Raw genomic sequence first — 19,689 nt, 5'->3', positions numbered from 1 at the left:
TTTTCCCAAAAACTCCAATTTCAAGCACTTTTCCAATCATTTTCCAAATGCATTTCAATTTTCCAAAGCAAACATCATAGTTTCTCAAACTTGCATTTTTTAAAAATTTCATAGCACAAGCCTGATTCTTTGTGCATTCTAGTAAAAATAGAGCATAATTTAGCTATTTGAGTCAAATTAAAGCACGTAATTGATCCTTGGTTCAATTACCCCTGGTAAAGGTGCCAGGAACAGTTGAACCTCGTACCGACAGGCAGATCCCATTCCACGGAATTTTCCCGCAAATTTTAAAAACGGAGGCGAGTAAATTTTTAAAACCATTTTCAAAACTTTGGTCGAGTTTGACTCGCGAAATTCGTTTCTCTCTCGCAAGGGAGGGGAAACATTTTGCGATGATAACAATTGTCTCAGCTCTTGCGAACAAATTCGAAGAATTCCAACTTTTTCATATCAAAAGAGATTTCAACCAAGTTGCAGACAGTTTAGCCAATCTGGGATCCATCATGTCTTTCAGGAGTGGAGAATCTTCTCGCTCATTTGAAATTGGCAGACTTGATCAACCCGCTTTCGTTCCAGTAGAGCAGATAAACCAGGCTGAGCAGAAGAAGAAGCCTTGGTATCATGATATCAAAAATTTCATTAAAACTGGCGAATTTCCTCCAGAATTATCAAAGAGAGAGCAGCGAGCCATTCAACGCATGTCTGCTCGATATTTTATACTTGCCGACGTCCTTTATCGTCGTGGATTCAGTTCTGAATATTCCAGAAGTTTGGACGAAGAAGAAGCCAAAGAAGTCGTGCAAGAAGCACATGAAGGCATTTGCGGTGGCCATGTTGGCTATCAGACTCTCGTTAAACAAATCATCCGAGCAAGATATTATTCGAGAACTATGCAACAAGATTGCTATCGTTTTGTAAAGAAGTGCGTTCAATGTCAGATGCATGCGCCTTCCATTCATGCGCCAGCGATATACTTGCAATCTGTCGTCTCGCCATGGCCATTTTCCATGTGGGCTTTCGATGTTGTAGGCCCCATCACTCCTTCAGCCTCCAATGGTCATAAATATTTTCTTGCCGCAACAGAATATTTTACTAAATGGGTAGAAGCAGTCACTCTACGCACAGTAGAAGGTCGACACGTGGTTTCTTTCATCCATAAGAATATCCTTTGCCGCTTCGGTATACCGCATGATATTGTGTCGGATAATGGCAGTCATTTCAAGAATGAGAGAATGAGGACATTCTGCTCAAAATTCAGAATTCATCATCATTTTTCCGCTCCTTATTATCCTCAAGGGAATGGTCAGGCAGAGGCCACCAACAAGATTCTGATTCGAATCCTGGAGCGAACTTTAGAAACGGGCCGTGACTGGCATGAAAAGATTCATGATGCATTATGGGCATACAGAACCACCATTCGAACTCCAACGAATGCTACTCCGTCAGAACTTGTCTACGGAACTGAAGTAGTGCTGCCTCTACATGTTCAGAAACCTGCTCTGAAATTTGCATCACTTCTAGAATTACCTCTTGATCAGTATCAGCAACAGCGACTGGTACAACTTGATTTGCTTGATGAAAGAAGGCTCAGAGCAGCAGAGCATGCTCAATCCTATCGCCAGAGGATAGCCCGACAATATGCAAAATCTGTCATTGAGAGAAAATTTCGGGTCAATGATCTAGTGCTCAGATCAACAACTTATCTCAGGCATCGCCCGGGTGGCAAATGGTCACCAAATTGGGAAGGTCCTTATGTTGTCAAAGAGGCACTACCTCGCAATTCATATCGACTCATCAATGCTGATGGAATAGAATTACCAGATCCCATCAATGCTCGACATTTGAAAAAATTCTATACTTGAACAATTCTCTATTCTTTGTAATCCTTCCAAATTTTCTTCAATAATGATCAAAATTCTTTTCCCAGTTACACTGGGGCATTTTAAAATTTTGTTTTTATCTACAAATATTCCGTATGCAGGCAGGATAAACAAATCTCTCATTTCACGCACTTGTGCACGCTTGTGCACCCATTTACATTCATTTGCATTTGCATGCATTCATTCGCATTCGTCTGCATCAATTTGCATTAGCATCGATTACCCATTCAGGATAAGGGATAAATCCTTAGACCCCGACAGTTGTCCGAGTCGTCGTGAGGGTGAAGACTGAAAATTTTCCATCAAAATCAATTAGTAATTCTTCAGGATCCAGTGTTCGTGCTGGTAATTTTTCAAAAATCCAGTGTTCGGGCTGGTAAACTTTCAAAAATCCAGTGTTCGTGCTGGTAAACTTTCAAAAATCCAGTGTTCGTGCTGGTAAACTTTCAAAAATCCAGTGTTCGTGCTGGTAAACTTTCAAAATCCAGTGTTCGTGTTGGTAAATTTCTAAAATCCAGCGCTCGTACTGGTAACCATTTAAAATCCAACGCTCGTACTGGTAACCATTTAAAATCCAACGCTCGTACTGGTAACCATTTAAAATCCAGCGCTCGTACTGGTAACCTTTTAAAATCCAGCGCTCGTACTGGAAATCTTTCAAAAATCAACGCTCGTACTGGTAATCTTCCAAAATCCAATATCCAAACTGGTACATTTTTAAACCAGTATGCAAACTAGTACATTTTCAAAATCGAGTACTCGTGTCATGTCAGTCGACCTCTTGAGTTCAGTCCTCGTGCTGATCACTCATCAAATTCCCAATTTCCAAATTTCCAATTTCCAATTTCCGATTATCAACTTCCAAATTTCCAATTTCAAATATCAAATTTCAAAATTCCAATTTCCAAAATTTGACCCTTTTGAGTCACCCAATACCAATTTCAATCATTTTTTTCTTGCGAGAGACCCTTTGTATAGGGAGAGTTCGAGGGAGCTCGCTCTTTTCGCATGCTATCCAATTCGTTCACTTAGCCCCTTTTCAGGGAGAGTTTGAAGGGACTCGTGTCTTTGTGAACCGTTTGCAAAACAAAATTCCAAATTTCACACAAGGAACCCTTTTTATAGGGAGAGACTCGACGGAGACTTGCTTTCCTTGTGGCCCCATAATTTCAGACTAGGCCATTTCATCATGAAGGACCCTCTTTTCAGGGAGAGTGTGATGAACTCCTTCCTTCATGACCAATTTACCAACCTCACCAATTCCGGCCCCCTTTCCATAAGAGAAGCCTAATGTTAGGAAGTTTTGACGAAAGCTTAATTTCTCTTCGAAAGTTCGTTTTGCAAACACCTCCTCTTCAGGGAAGAGAGGAGTAATTCCCAATTCTAATTTCTGAATCTTCTCCTTTGGGGAAAGGAGAAGAGAATTGTTGTCATGGATGTGTTGCGTTGTGCTTCGAATGCTCGATTTCACAAAAGGATTTCAAGAAAGTTTTGCCAATTTGTCCTTAAATATTTGTTGGTTTCAAAAATCTTTATTGCACAAAATTATTACTTCAGAATACCTCCATTATTACTTCCGAAAGGGTAATGCTTTCGCGAAAAAGGATTTAAAGTTCAAAATCTTTCTATTGGCCAACCAAAAGGATGAAGAATAAATCCTCGATATGGCCAGCAAAGAGAATTCAATGTTGTTGCAAAGCCATGAGTGATTGATATTGATCGCTGTCAATGGCACATTTTTAAAGACCATTCTTGAAAAATAAAGTAGTCGAAATATCTTGGGTGATACAGAGAAATCCACTCAATTTTCATATCTCCTCAATCACCTAAGCTGCAATTAAATATCTGCAAAAGGGATCTCTCAATTGTCGTCGAGATGAAGGCGAATTAAGCGAGTCGACCCCCGGGGCCAAAGAAGATTTGGATCATCTCCAAGATGACGGAGTTTGTGACGGATCCTTCCAGGGAAAGTTCAGATCACCGTCGAGATGAAGGCGAGTGTGATGAGCCTACCGACAAACCCTAAAAGATATTTGATTTTAGCTATCATTAAGAGATTTCCTACCAAAGAGCCAATAACTATCAAGATAATCCCTGAGAGAAAAGAAGGATCGAAACATCTCTGAGATGAAGGAGTTTGTGACGTACCCATCCCAAAAAGAGAGAAAAGTCAGGACATCTCCAAAATGAAGGATGATGTAATTCCAAAAAAAAAAATCCAAGAGAGCTCTAATCTGCTAAAAAGAGAGTGCAGAAAGATCATCATGAGAAAAGAATCCCAGGATATCAGACTGCCAAATCTATCAAGAATCTTCTTTAATTTTGTGAAATTCTTTTATCAATATTCTTTCACTAATAGCTCTCGCAATATCAAGAATACTTTCTTTCCCGTCCATATTAAGGAAATTGATAGCTTCCTTGAAAGAAAGCCAATCGCAAGCAATTTGAATTTGAATCTTGATTCTACGGAGTTAAGCCTAGTCGAAGGTAATACTTCAGGTAGAAAAGAGGGAATACTTTCAAAACAATGCGCATCACTTTCAATTATTTTGAATCAACAATAATTTTCAACATTTTGACAATATTTTCTAGCTATCCTGGCGTGAAGCGAGAGCTTGAGGTTCATCTTTGGCACATCCTGACATCAGTTGTTATCCCTTTTAGGACTTGATAACGGGAGTTTTCAAGATTCCTTCCCTTCTATTGGTATAATCTGAGCGCACGGGCTCTCAGATTCGCACACTTTCCTGTGTCCCCACTGTCCCACCATAGACAGTCCAATTTCAGCAAAAGGCAATTTCAAAAGTTAATTAGTCTCAGCAATGAGGCGCCCAAAATCAATCCCTTTTCAAACTTTAGGGACCCCAATTTCCTTCCTTTTGCAAAACCCCTATCAGATTCATTGTGCGGAAATCCGAAGGTTCCATCACGGTCTCTTCTTTCGAGGATTCCGTTCATTTTCTGCCCAATCAGGTTAAGGGTACAAACCTGAGCCTCCTTTGATGAGGTATTTCATTTTCCGCCCGATCAGGTTAAGGGTATAAACCTGGGCCTCCTTTGATGAGGTATTTCATTTTCCGCCCGATCAGGTTAAGGGTATAAACCTGGGCCTCTTTTGATGAGGTATTTCATTTTCCGCCCGATCAGGTTAAGGGTACAAACCTGAGCCTCCTTTGATGAGGTATTTTATTTTCCGCCCGATCAGGTTAAGGGTACAAACCTGAGCCTCCTTTGATGAGGTATTCCATTTTCCACCCAATCAGGTCAAGGGTACAAACCTGAGCCTCCTTTGATGAGGTATTCCATTTTCATTTCCTGGTCAGGTTAAGGGTCAAACCTGAGCTTCGTTTCTACACGAGGTATTTTCCGTCCCGTCCAAGTTAAGGGCAAAACCTGAATCTCACTTCATTTTGAAATAAAATTTTCTCCTTATTCTCCATTTCATATCTATCATCGTCACTTGAACTAATTCTTTCATACCCAGTCAGATTCATCTAACTGGGGCATTTTTATGGTTCAAATTTGGTATGTTTTCTTTGCCACTAAGCTCGGCTTTCAATCGGCTTAGCAGCAAAGAGGGGCATCTGTAAACACACCAAATTTTCACCCTCATCCAGTGTTTGTCCATTTCATAAGTCATTACAGATCATTGCATGTCATTGCATGTATTATGCATAGCATTGCATGTCATTGCATAGCATTGTAGGTCATTGCATCTCATTTTCGAGATCCAGCACTCCTATTTCAAAACATTCAATCCAGATTTGAATTTTAAAGCTTTATTTCAAAATCAATTTCAAAACATGGGTTTTTATTCAATACTCTGTAATTTTCCAACCCCAGGACTTTGTATTTCGAAATATTTTCTCAGAAAACAATCTGGATTCCTTTTAAATTCAAACTTTAATCGATTTCAATTCACAGATGAGACCCATTTAGATGGTGTCGCTTCTGAATGCCTCTATTCATCAAATTTCTCAAATTTTTGAAAGTTTCAGTCCGATCAGGACTCTGTCTCAAAGTCCTAATCCGGTCAGAAGTTTGGTTTTTAAGTCTGTTTTACTTCTATTTTTTATCTTTTTCGTTTGTTTTTGAAATTTAGGTCATTTTACAGAGTCCAGTTAGTTCAAGATTCTATTTTAGAGTTCGGTCGAGTTAGGAGTCTAACCCTGGCTGTGTTTTCTGACTTATTTCATCATTTCTTGATAAAATCTTTTGAAAATTCTTTCATTTGGCTGTTAAAATTTAAAATTTCAGAGTCCTAAGAGTTCAGGACTCTAACCCGGAGTTCCAGTTCGCATGAGACCCTATTTTCAAAAATCTTGAATTTCAAATGTCAATTTTAATCCTTTTTCAAAGCCATTTTCAGTGTTTATTTCAAAATTTCTAAAACTCGATGTGGGCCCACTCAGTTGGCACCATATCCAGAGGAATTCTAATTCAGTTAGGATCCTATATCATTTCAAAAATTTCAATTTCAAAGTTTGCTTTTGAAAAGCTTTTGAAAACTCCTTCAATTTCAAGTTTTAAAATCATTTTTTTTTTTTTGAAAAACTCAAGTAGGGCCCACTCGGGGTGGTGCCATATTCGAGTCAGTCAGGGCTAGACTAGGGTTAGTTGATGTCTTGGTTAGTGTTAGAGGTTTAGAAGAGTCAAAACCATTTTGAAAAAAAACTCATTTTGAAAGTTAGTTTTTAAAACTAGTATTTTTAAAAGGTTTTTAAAGGTGTTTTAAAAACCCAATGTGAGAAAATGCCAAGTGGCACCACATTTGGGTGATTTTTAGGATTAGATAGGGGTTAATTAGGCATTATTTAGGATAATTTAGACTAGGGGTAGTTAGGTAACTCCACCCCAAAATCGCCCCCCCCCCTTTAGAGTCCAAAATTTTCAAAATTGTCAATTTTTAAACCTAAAAAATTTTCTATAATTAGAGGCCATAAGGGGGTCGATTTTCCCAATTGGTTTTCCTTTGGATTCTTGGAGCTTCTCTCTCCTCTCCAGCCCTTCCTCCATTGCAGCAACCTCAAGGTAACTATTTTCTCTAATTTTTAGTTTTTATTTAATGTTTTTCATTGTTTTAAACATGATTTAGCTATTGGTACCATCATCTTCATGGATTAAACCATGGATTCAACCTCAAGAACCATCAAGAATCAGCAAGAACAATCCAAGAAGGTGATCTAACCCTGTTTTGGGTGATTTACAGAGATTTAAATCCATTAGAATTGATTTTAATATGATTCTTTGCATTAATAACCAATAAAATATATGATTTGCCCTTTTTAATGGGTTAAATCTATGTTTTAAAGGTGATATCAAATTCCAGCCATTGATTCCCTGTTTTTATTTTATTTTCATGGTTTATTCATGTTTGTTTTACGTTCTATAGCATAGAAATAAGTTTTATTTATTGTTTTATGGTTTATTTTATTTATTTATATTAGTTAATGCATGGTTTTTCAAGTTTCTTAAATTTCTGTGTGTTCTAGGTTTAGAACAGTAAAGATGATGTTATTTCGGATGGAAGCACTCATTTTTTATTTTTGATTTTTTTATATGTGGTGCATGCATGAGTTATTGAGTTACTGTAGAAAAATCAGAGGTTTTGGATCTAAGGAACCCTGTCAAAAAAATCAGACATCAAATCGGGTTTTTAAAGCTTTAAAATCGTGGTTAAAATCAAGAAGGTAACTTGCTGTTATGATATTTCTCTCATCTTATATCCGATTTCAGATCTGTAAAGTGCTATGGATTCACATTGAGTAGATCTGTCTTCTGTGAAATGTTCGGATTTTTTTATCATTGTTTAGTATTTTTTCCGTTTTAGAGAATCTGTTTTTAATTTTAAAGCTCGTTAGGGTTTACCAAAACCCTAATCAGACTTGTGTTAGTCATAAATCCCGAACCACAGATCCGATTCTAGATATGTAAAAAGTGAGTACTGTTATTTTTCTGTCTACTGTTCACCACTAAAATTTCAGAAATTTTTATTTAATATTTCTATTTATTCCTGTATTTTCAATCTGGAATAGCTGTTTTGATCCCTGTTAAGAGTGATATATTTTAGCTCCGATTGTCGGAAGGGTTTCTCCCTAACCGGAGATGATTTTTACGATATGTAAATTGGGAAATCTCTTTTTTTCTTTCTAGTTAGTTCCTGTAAAATTTCATAAATTTATATGGAGATTTGACCCCTGGTTTAGGTCTTGGACTGAGACTGGTTGGTGAATTAGGTCAAAAATAGCATATTTTTAGGGTTTAATGCAATTTTCGGATTAATTTAATGTCAAAAAAATATTTTTATAATTCCAATTCGACATTAGGGTTATAACAAGTGCAGGTACCAATTTTTATGGATTTTGTAATCCATTTGATGGCTGAATTAAGCAAATTGCAAAACCGGGTTCCTGAAAGATCCAAAAAACACTGCAAAAATCACAAAATTTGAGATATTATTGGATTTTCGTGCATAAGCATATATTTTTAGGGTTTAATCATGTTTATAATCATATTAGGATGCTTTAGGTTTAATTTGATGCTCATTTGATTTCATTTAGTGCATAAAACCTAAATTTTTACCAAAATCTATTTCTAAAAACCCTGATTTCAAGGCCATAGTCTTGCTATCGGGGGCAATTTGGTCATTTGACCTAAATTTCGAAATCCCTAACCCTAATTTCATATTTTTAATCATGTCATAGCATATTTGGTTTGAGTTTATTCCATTCAAATTTCAAAATTTGCATTTTATCAAATATCTTTCTAAAAACCCTAATTTCAAGGCCATAGTCTTGTTATGAGGGGTATTTTGGTCATTTTGACCCCAATTTAGAAATTCCATATCTTCTCTTTCATATTTATTCAATTTTATTTCATATTTTATTAGTTTTGATTTATGGGAATCATGGAAAAGACTTATATCTAGCAAAATCCAATAATTTCCTGATATTGTTGGATAAATCTAGAAAAGCCAACATATATTCATTAACCAAGTTTTCTAGTTTTGCAGGTACATTGAAGACTTTATTTTTCATGTATTTAAATTTCAATAGTGATGTAATTTGTAATTAAACTTTGGAATAAGAATTTATATTTCCTGCTTAGATTAGGATGCATTGCATATAGTTTATTTTTATAATTTTAATGTGTGATGGATGATGATTCATGCATATTTTTACAAATTCACCATGGTCTACACGAATGGCACATGCACTAGCTTCTATGAAGTTTATAAACTTGGTGGAATTTGTATTTATGGCCATAGTCAGAATACGAATGATACCCAGATTTATGATCTTCACATTAGCCACATTCAGCCTACACTCTTAGGCTAACTTCAAAATGCACTGCATTTCTCAAAAATACAAAAAGTATTTCTCAATTCCTCATATCCATATTCATTCATTTCATGCATTTGTTAACTCCAATTCAAAATCCAAGTCAAGGAAATTGAATTCCTAAAAATCTCCTAAGTCTTATAGCAAAATCGATTTTCCCAAAGACATTGAATTTCAAAGGATATTTCAAGTATTTCCCAAGTTCCAAATTCAAATTTTCTAAGTTAGAATTTCAATTTCAAAGTTTGAATTCAGAGAAACCAAGTCTCAGAATCGATTTTCACTAAATGTTAAGGATTTCTCAAAATCGATTTTTACTTCTCTCAGAAGTACATTTTAAATCCCATTTCATGATTTCTCATGTGATATCATTTCCAAGATTTACATTTTCTAAATATTTCAATCATTCAAAGCAAACATCATGTTTTCAAATGTGCATTTTCTGAAAATTCATAGCACATGCCTGATTCTATGTGCATTTAGAAATTAGAATATGATTTAGACAAGTTGAATAGAGTAGAGCATAAGATTGATCCTTGGTTCAATTACCCCTGTTAAAGGTGGCAGGAACGGTTGAACCTCGTACCGACAGGCGAGTCCCATTCTTCGGAATTTTCCCGCATTTTAAAACGGAGGCGAGTTATTTTCAAAAACTTTTTCAAAGGTCAGTTTGATTTGCAAAAGTAAAAATTTTGCGATGATAACAGGTTTGGCGACCGAGATGGGACCTGTCTTTGCCTGATCAATCTAATGCTCTACTTAGTTCAAATTGTCAAAATCGATTTCCATGGAATGTCAGCTTTGCTTTATGATATCATGTGAACCTAGGAGCCTAGACTTGAACCCAGCTGACATGGAATGCATATAGACTAGGTATGGTTTGGTAGGACCATATTGAGGAGAATTATTCATGCTCACATAGACTTAGGTCTAATACAACACTCCTCAATTTAGGAATTGTATGAAAACAATGCTTGCTTCTTCAAATATTTCAAAAATCTATCTCTTTAGGACTTAGAGCCTTCTATTTGATTGCATGTGCTCATGTTTTTCAAAAATCACCCCACCTATATTGTCCCGGTCTTCACGTTGCTGGGCTCTCTTCCAGAACCATAGTTCGGGACAGAGCCTCACAACTGGGCCACTTATTTGGGTGAAAACCCCCCTGCCACGTACCAAGGGCCATAGTCCAACGTATATCGGCAGGTGCTCAAGGATGTTGGAGAACTTGAACCTAGAACCGGAGGAATTGATTTTATGCCACGTACATTGAGCCTTGGCTTGAGTATATAGGCATAACTGGATTGGATACAGATGATCTGAGCCTTAGAGTTAGGATTAAGGTCCTACAGCCATTTCAAAATTTGTGCATCTAGAGTCAGCTTCTAGGGAATGTTGTATGTGCATACTTGTTTGTGCAGAATGTGATTGAATATGTTATAGTCATTTCCTTTTATTTTCCATATTTTCCCAATTTTCTAAAAATACTGGACGATTTTCTCAAAATTCCACAATCTATGTCCATGTACTGTCCATGTTTTAAGCCTTGGACGATTTTCAAATACTCCATTTTATGAAATATTAAAACCCTGGACGATTTTTATAAAATTCCTCCATTTTCTTTAAAACTCCGGGTGATTTCCCATCTTTCCTGTCTTCTGGATCTCGAATTTCCTGCTTTATTTTTATCCTGCCTGCATTTTCCTCAAAATTCCTGTATTTTCCAAGTCTTATTCCAAATTTTCCATGTCTTCCAGTCTATTCTGATGGCATCCAGTCAGCTTGATTCAGTCTTCCCTCAGGGTCACATCTCCTACGAGGTGCGACAACGTCTTCCCGAACATCGAGTCCTCAGCACCGGATCCTTCTTTCCCCGGTGGTATTATTCATGGTTCAAAAACTTCTCTCGTATGTTTCCGGACCATCTGGACGAGTGTGGATTGGAACTGGCGTCCGCAGTGGGAAAGCAGACAGTCAACGGCAACTTGATCCATGCACTAGCAGAGCGGTGGAATCCGAGCACTTCTACCTTCTGGTTTCCGTGGGGCGAGATGACAATACTGATGGATGAATTTTCAGAGATTATGGGATTGCCCGAGCCAGCCGGTCATCCTGGAGATCCATTGGAGAAACAATTTTTGATTAATGTTAAGGGTCTGGACCCTAAGGATGCATTAGCTCGCATGACAGGACGCAAGTCTTGGCCATTGATTTGAAGAAGATGAAAATGAATATGTAGATCTGCTCGAAATCTACAGACAGCATGGGACATTTGTGGAAGTCAGTTCGTTGTCCAGGACAGCTCGAGAGAGAATTCAGCACGCGATGGTTCTGTGCATGGTGGGATTAGCTTTCTTTCCCGACGGACGGAATTACATGGATATCAGAATAGTTCAGCTTATGAGGAGATGGGGAAGTCAACAGACCAGCCGCCTCTCGATAGCCATGGCCGCACTCGCCTTTCTATACCGAGGGTTGACTCATTTCGCACTCGGAGAATCCATTCTAGTCGAAGGGTGCACCTATGCCTTGCAGTCTTGGTTCCTCCGACATGTGCCAGTCCGAGCCAGTTCCTTCAGATACAATGGAGAGAAGCTTCTTCCAGTTGCGCGATACCGGTTCTTGATCGACAACCTTCAGGAGGAAGAAGTCGTATGGGACTACTTTGATCGTCAGAAATCACCTCCCAGATACACTTACACTTATGGCAAGCGATTCAGACTACTTGGCTCGTTCTTCTGCGCATACTATCATCCCGAGCGGTGTGTCAGGCAGTTCTCTTAGAGGCAGAAGCGCGTAGAGATTCGTCCACTAGCGGGGGTTCTGCCAGAATTCGATCTCGCATCAGATCAGTGGTCCGGAGCATACCATTCTGCCAGACATGGCTGGGATTTCTTTGTCAGTCTTACTATTTTTCCTGGTCCTCGTGTGTCTTCTGATTTTGTAGAGTGGTGGAAAATTGTTCGTCCCCCTCCCCTCTGTCAAGTGTATTATTGATAAAATCATGTTTTTCCCCTCAATAAAATTCTTTTACATTTCACTTTGGTTTGACGACCTCGCCTAGGTAACAAGGCATATTTTCAGTTGTTTATCTTGCAAAGAATAGCAACGCAATTGTCGTAATCCCAGCGACGACTCAATCCCTAGTAATGAGATATTATTTCAATTGTCTACCAAAATTCTCAACAAATATTTTCTTCCAAACCAAATTTCCTTCAGAAGCCTAACCATCAGTTCTGCCCTGCAGAGAGCATCAACAACATCCAAGAGAACATTTGCAATACCCGATGGTCAATACAAGATCCAGAAAGAAAGCCGCATCAGTTGAAGGCGTCGCATATTCAGTAGCTTCAGAAGAAGAGATGGACTCACCTCGATCAATCCAGAGTCAGGGTCAGCAGGCGGATGATGGCATTGATCCCCAAATGTATATCATGTTCAAAAAGATGATGACCAAGATGCTGGCAGAGCAAGCTGAGGCCAGTACTGAGCAAATTCAAACTAAACAGAAAGATAAGGGTAAGGCCGTCAAGAATGTGAAGATCAACAAAAAGCAGAGTCGTCACGAGGAAATATCTGATGAGTCAGAATCAGCTGACGATGCTGACAAGGAATGTGAAAATAAATATGAATTCAGAAGGTCGACTCAGGGTCAGGGGTCAGCTTACAAATCCAAGAATCAGTCTGTTGACGACCCTACGCAGTCACAACTGAAAGATGTGATGAAAATGGTTAAGGATCTGCAGGCCCGCGACAAGGGCAAGAAAATCTTCACCAGCGAAGACTTCTATGATGGATTGGATGGGGATGATGATCTCGATAACCTCCCCAAGAAATTCATTAAGTTTGATGGTTCGGGTGATCCAAAGGCGCACCTCGCCCTTTTCTTCGCAGAGTGTTCCAAGTTCAGGAGGAATAACAGGGCCTTATTTCTTTGTTTCCCTCGCAGTTTGGAGGGTATTGCAGCAAAATGGTATTCAGAGCATATTAATCCCATAGAGCTGAAAGAGTTTGATAAAGTGGTCAATTTGTTTATTGAGCGCTTTATATTCAATGCTGAGGCACTCCCGACCCTCATCCACCTCTGTGGCCTGGAACAGAGAGAAAATGAAAAGGCCCGAGATTTTATCCACCGCTGGAGGTCAGCTTGTAATAAAATGAGAGATCCCATATCAGAGGGGCATGCTTTGTCCTTAATTCTAAGCAATTTCTCGCAGCCTCTGAAAGGCCTCATCTCCACCGCACCATCCAGAACCTTTATTGAATTAACAGAGCGAGCCGAATGGCTCGAATTAAGTCTGGAGAATGGCTTCTATGAAGGTTTCACTTTCACCAAGAACAGCGGCCAGAACGAGTCAAAGAAGAAGACTCACTTTACTAATTCTGTCAATAATAATAAATGGAATCATCACAAGGGGCAGAATAGAGACTTCTGTTATGGGGCAGGAGGTTCAAACAGGAATGATCAGAAAGGGAAGTCGATCCCGCAATTCAATAAGCCGCTTCAGCTGGAGCAGGTGATGATGCATGAAATGCACATCATGTAAACAAGTTTTTCATGCGTTTTGTATCAAGTTCAAGGTTTTAAACCCATGTTTAGATGTGTTTTGATAGTAAGGGGCTATGGTTCGAATTTCAGAAAAATCGGAGTTAAAATGAGAGAGTTATGGCTATTTCAGTGTTTGGGCACGGATTTCGAGGTGGATCGGATCCATATCCGACCCAATTAGGTCAATTGGACCTTGGATCAACTCTTAGAAAGCCCAAAACCCAACCCACACACCTATCCATACTCATTTCAAAAAGTTTTTCTAAAAACCCCCCAGAAAGTGGCGCCTAGCAATATTTTATTTTTTAACACTCTTTCTGAAAAATGTCAAAACTATAAATAGTTTTTTTTCAAGAACCCTAGGCGTCTTTGGCTGTGTTTGGACGCCCCCTACAGTGACTCTACAGCAGCAGCTCCTTCCTCTCCATCTTCCCCAAGTGTTGGCCATTGAAGATCGACCTATGCTTGATTTTCAAGCATATTTTCAAGCTTTCTTTGGTTTCTTTTCCTTTCTTTCTTATTCCTTGCTGTCTTTTCACCATTTTTCTGTACTTTTGCAGGTGTAGCAGAGGTGGAGACCATTAACCTTGGGCGGGAGTGCGCAACACACCACCAAGGTGAGCCGGCCCTACCTCCATCCGGCTTTCTACACCCTCCGATCGCGAATCGGCTCACATGCCATCATCGGTGGATCTCCAACGTGTAGCAGCTGCAATAGGTGCCGTTTTTGGTGAAGTACAGCATCCTTGAACTGTAGAAGACGTCTACATCCAGCCACGGTCCGCTCTTCTTCACCCCCCCGGTCGTCGGATCTTCCAAAAGGTAGGTCTTCTTCTTCCTTCTCTTCTAGATAAAACCGATTTGTGTGTGTGGTTTTTGTTTTGTTATTTTCTGTATGTTTCTTGTTTTTCTTTTTATTTCAACCTTAGAATAGCATGCGTGCACAGACCAACACGTTAGATTAGGTTTTCTTTCATTGGTTGTGTATTCGATTTGTGTTTTTCCATCGTTTTTATCTAAAACGTGCAAATCGGCAAGAGGCTTTTCTAGTCGATTTGGGTTTTTGTTTCCAGCGTGTTATAGGTGTTTTCTTTTTAGAAAATCTCAGACACAAATTTCATTTTGATTCATCTTAGTCGTTAGGTTTGTTTGTGTGTTGTTTTTGCTTGAAAAGAAGAAAAATCGGCTAGACTTTTTCTAGCCGATTCTTGATTTCTACAAAAATATTTTTCTGTTTTGCTATTTTTGTTTTGTCCAGCTTGTGTCTTGTATTGTGTTGCTGAAAATCTCATTTGGAAATTTCATTTTAGTTTATTCTAAGTCGTGGGTTGTGCGTGTGGTTCGTTTTGATTTTATTTTTGAAAAAAGAAAGAAAAAAATTTCGGCTAGGGATATTCTAGCCGATCTTTATATTTTTGTTAAAAGGGGGTTTAGAGTGGTAAGTTGTGTTGCTTGCTGTGTGTTTAGTGTGTTAACAGTAGCATAAATTGGTGTTAGTCGTTCCATTATTTTAGGATTGATTTACTTAATTGTTTTAATCATTTTTCGTTTTGGTGTTTGAGTGTATTATTGAAAATTATAAAAATCAAGTTTTCTTTAATTTTTTTTATGATTTTAAGTCCAGCATAGTTATGTTATTGTTAGCCTTTGTGTAATTAGGAGTCATTTTTAATATTTTCTAACTTAGTTTTATCAAAATAGTAGTTACTTGGTTTTATTGCTTTTCGTTAGTTTATAATTTTATATATTTTTTTTATTTTTTTTATTTTCGTGTAGTTCTTCTTCTTCCCCGAGGTGGGCGGCAGCCATTAGAGCTCTCCTTGAGCTCTTGGTCGATTTTTAGAAAGTCTTAATGGTCATTAGTTGAGTTAGGAAGGTGTCTAGGTTCAATGTATTAGGGTTTATTGTTTTGGCCGTTTTTAGGGTGGCATTTAGGTAAGTTTTGGAATTAGGTTAGCATTAACTCCTAGGAAATCGATTTTCCATTTAAGTTCTTTTGTTCCCTAGGTATAATTAAGTCTATTAGTTTAGAAAGTAGCATCCATTGAAGTTGGTGATTTTTGGAGAAGGGAGGTAATTAAAGTAATTGAAAATTGGAAAGCTTTTGGAAAAAGGATATTCTTCAAAAATCGTGTGAGGCATTTAAGGAAAATTTGAATTTTGAATGTGTATTAAAGAAGGAGTTACTCCTTAACTTTGGAAAGTGTTTTGCAATTAAACCAAAATTCCAATCTAGGTTACACGATTTCCATAGAGCATTAAAAGCATTTTAATTCCATCTTGAAAAGCAAAAATCGTGGATTTCTAGATTGGCCTTTTCAGATTTCCAAAAAGGCATTAAAGGCAATTAAGGAGTGTAACTCCCTCTTTAAATGGGGCGATTTTTGAGAATCCAAAGCATTTCAAAGTTTGAACATTGGTAATTATTACATTCCTTTTTCAACCTCCTCCATTAAAATCGTGAACTTTGGATTAATTGTAGCTTAATTAGGAGGTTACTACTTTAGTCTAGACCTAACCTAGTCAAACCGAGCCTAGGTCGAGTCAACCCCTAGTCTACACCCCCTTTGAGCCTAGTCAAAACCTAGCCTAGCCCAAGTCAAAGCCTAAACCGCATTTAGGTCGAGTCTAAGACCAAAGCCCAACCTTAGTCAAGCTTAGTGGAGTCAACCCTAACCTAAGTTAGGTCAACCTAGTCTACCTAACCTATCTAAGTCAAACCTAGTTGATTCCACTTAGTTCAAGCCTACCTAAACCGAGTTCATCCTAGTCTTGCTAGACCTAAATCCAAAACCCAACCTTGGTCAAACCTAGTCAAAGACCTAACTCGGGTAAAAACTTATTCTAAACCTAGTGAGTCAAACCGAGCTTACCTTAGCCCATTCGAGCCTAGTCGAACCTAAGTTGAGTCCAACTTAGTTGAGTCTAAGTCAACCCGAATCTAGTTGACTAAGTCTATCCTAAACCAAGTTCAAACCCTAGCCTAGCCTAAGTCCAAGTCAAGACCAATCCGAGATCGAGTCAACCTTAGCCAAACCCAACCCAACCTTAACTAAGGTCAAACCGAGTCCACCTAAGTCAACCGAACCTAGTTGATTAAGGTAACTCAAAACCGAATCCAATTAGTGAGTCAACCTTAGCTCGAACCTATCTCTTTCAACCTAGTCAAATCGAACCTACCTAATCCCATCCGAGTGCATCCAAACCCAAACTGAACCTACTCAAGTCGAAACCGATCCTAGTCGAGTCAACCAAGTGAAACCTAACCTTAGCCTTCGTTCTTTAGTTAAGTAAGTCATTTCTTATTATTTCTTTTGATTTCTATATTAATTAGTTTATTTATCTAATTTAGTTTTAGTGTAGAAGTGTGTGTACGTATAGCGTATTTATTTAGTATGTATGAAATGTGTTTCATTGTGGTTTGAATGATAGTTAGATATTAGTTAACTTAGTAGTTAGATTGTATTTTATTATTGAGCATAGTTGCATTTCCATTGTTAGTTAACTTCGTTCTAGTCATAAACTGCTTGTAGTGTTTTGTTCGTCGTGCATTTAGTGTTTTCCTAATATTCATCTGCATATACACTGTTATACAGTGTCATTTAGATTGCATTAGGTGTAGATTACATTTGATAGGGGGTAAATAGGTTCATAAAGTGAATAGTGCACTCAAATAAAAACCAGATTTTTGCCCTGTCGCAACAGAATTATTTTCTGAGCAAAAATTCTGTGTTTTCCAAATTTTTTTCTTCTATTCACTTTATTAATGTGTTATTTAACTGCAGACCAAATTTCAGTTCATCCGGAGTTGATTTGGTCTGATTTTTAAGCGTTTTGTGAAAACCGCTTTTTCTGGATTTTAAATTACAGGACTGACGATATCCTGATTTTTCCCAGATTTGAAACGCTTATATCTGGAGTTCCAGATACTGTTTTTCAATTCTGTAAAAACTGTCAATTTTTTTAATCTGTCAGTTGCAGAACAGAACAAATTTCGGGAAAATCGGACCTCGTTTGCTCTGTCAAACAGTGGTTTTCCGATAACCTGTCAGATTGCTAGTTTACACTAGTTAGGGGCAGTTTCGTAATTTTCTTAATTTCGGCATTTTAGGTTTGTTTTCAGTAGTTTCTGTATTTTAGAAGTTGCATAATCATCATACAGCATTAGTAAAAGTAATTTGGTTAATTTTAGAATTAATTTAGTATTTTATTTAATTTTTGTTTGATAAGTAGCATTTGTTTATTATTTTCGTAGAATTAGATATAGTTTTAGTTGTTGTTTGCATAATTAAAATAGAAAACTAACTTTGTACTTTTCTGCATTTTTAGGTTGAAAAGCATATTTAGTTTCCAGGGTTATTATACAAGTGAGAAGATTCTCTAAATGGCGAAAAGACAGAAATATCCTTGGTGTGGAGCAGAAGACTGAATGCTTGTTTAATGTTCTTTTAGTGCTTAATTGTAGTTGTATTCACTTTATAATTGTAGATTGCCATTTGATATTAATAAATTAAATTTTCTAGAATTGTAGTTATTAATTCCTGTTCCCTGAGGATCGACCCGTACTTACCACTTTGTGGAAAGTCGGTTTTTATATTTTTGGTTGACGATTTTCCAAAATTTTATTGAAAATAATTGTTTTAAAAAAGAGCATTCCAAAATATCAACCAAATTTTGGCGCCGTTGCCGGGGAACGGCGAATTAATTACTTTATTTCTTAGAGTTTAATTTATTATTATTTTGTTTTAGTTAGTTAATTAGTTGTTTTCTTTTTAGTTAGTAGGATTAGTAAGTGAATATAGGATTAACATAGTTAGTAAATATAGGATTCACATATTGTTCTTTTTAGGATTCACTTAATTATCATTCTGCAAGGAGCGATTAGACAGGTGGGTTTTAGAAAAACATAGTTTGTGATTTCCTGTATTTATTTGTTTTAGCATTTTAGAATAGTTTACTTTGTTATTTAATTATTTAGTATAGAATTCTGACATAGCTATATAGCATATTTGCTTGTTTTTAGTTACTGTTATTTGCTTATTTACATTTTAGTATCTGTGCTAGTTTAATTTTTTAGTTAGGTCGTTTGCTTACATCTGGTCTTAGTACCAGTGTATGCAGGGTCGACGAGGTCTAGGAACCCCATTACACCCATTTGTTGACAACCCAGAGAGAATTTTACATTCTCATCGAAGTTCGGCAACAATGGCTGACATGAATCCTCCACCTCCACCCCCAGTTCTTTCACGCCCTCTGCGGGAATACTTCATTCCCACAGACTATGTTCAGGCATCCTGCATTCGGAGACCCGATGTAGGAGCGCCACATTATGAGATTAAGGCCAGCATTATTCAAATGCTTCCATCCTTTTATGGCCTTAGTCATGAGGATCCCTACCGACACTTAGATGAATTCCTCGAAATCTGTTCTACTGTTAAGATACAGAATTTCGATGATGATGCGTTGAGGTTGACTCTATTCCCTTTTTCATTGAAGGACAAAGCCAAGTATTGGCTAAAGTCCTTAGATTCTGTAGAAATAGAGTCCTGGGATCAGTTGCAACAGGAGTTTCTTCGGAAATACTTTCCCATTGGTCGCACGAACCAATATCGTAGAGCCATCACTAGCTTTTCAGAGCTAGATGGTGAGCGCTTTCATGAGACCTGGGAGAGAATGAAGGATCTCCTCAGGAAATGCCCCCATCATCAGGTGCCGAAATGGCAACTGGTGCAGAGTTTCTATGATGGATTGTCTGACAAGAATCGTCAGATGATCGACTCTTCATGCGGTGGGACATTCATGCTGAAGAGCGAGGACGAAGCATGGAGGCTATTTGATACATTGGCTGAGAATTCACTCCACCATGCTTCGAGCTCTCATTCTGATAGAGCCACACCCAGCATTCAGAAGAAAGCTGGCG

At 37.8% G+C, this 19,689-nt stretch overlaps 1 non-coding gene across 1 annotated transcript; it reads right to left on the bottom strand.

Moving 5' to 3' along the window:
- Positions 1-19,377: 19,377 nt before the first annotated feature.
- Positions 19,378-19,480, bottom strand: LOC149834892 (small nucleolar RNA R71). The gene has a single exon (XR_016432866.1). It is a non-coding gene; the product is annotated as a small nucleolar RNA R71 (small nucleolar RNA).
- Positions 19,481-19,689: the final 209 nt, after the last annotated feature.

Source organism: Nuphar pumila, chromosome 6 (genome assembly GCF_984573655.1).
Source record: "Nuphar pumila chromosome 6, dmNupPumi1.hap1.1, whole genome shotgun sequence".
NCBI classification, from domain to species: domain Eukaryota; kingdom Viridiplantae; phylum Streptophyta; class Magnoliopsida; order Nymphaeales; family Nymphaeaceae; genus Nuphar; species Nuphar pumila.
Note: the sequence above shows the minus strand (reverse complement) of the source record. Positions and strands in the feature narration are given on the sequence as shown.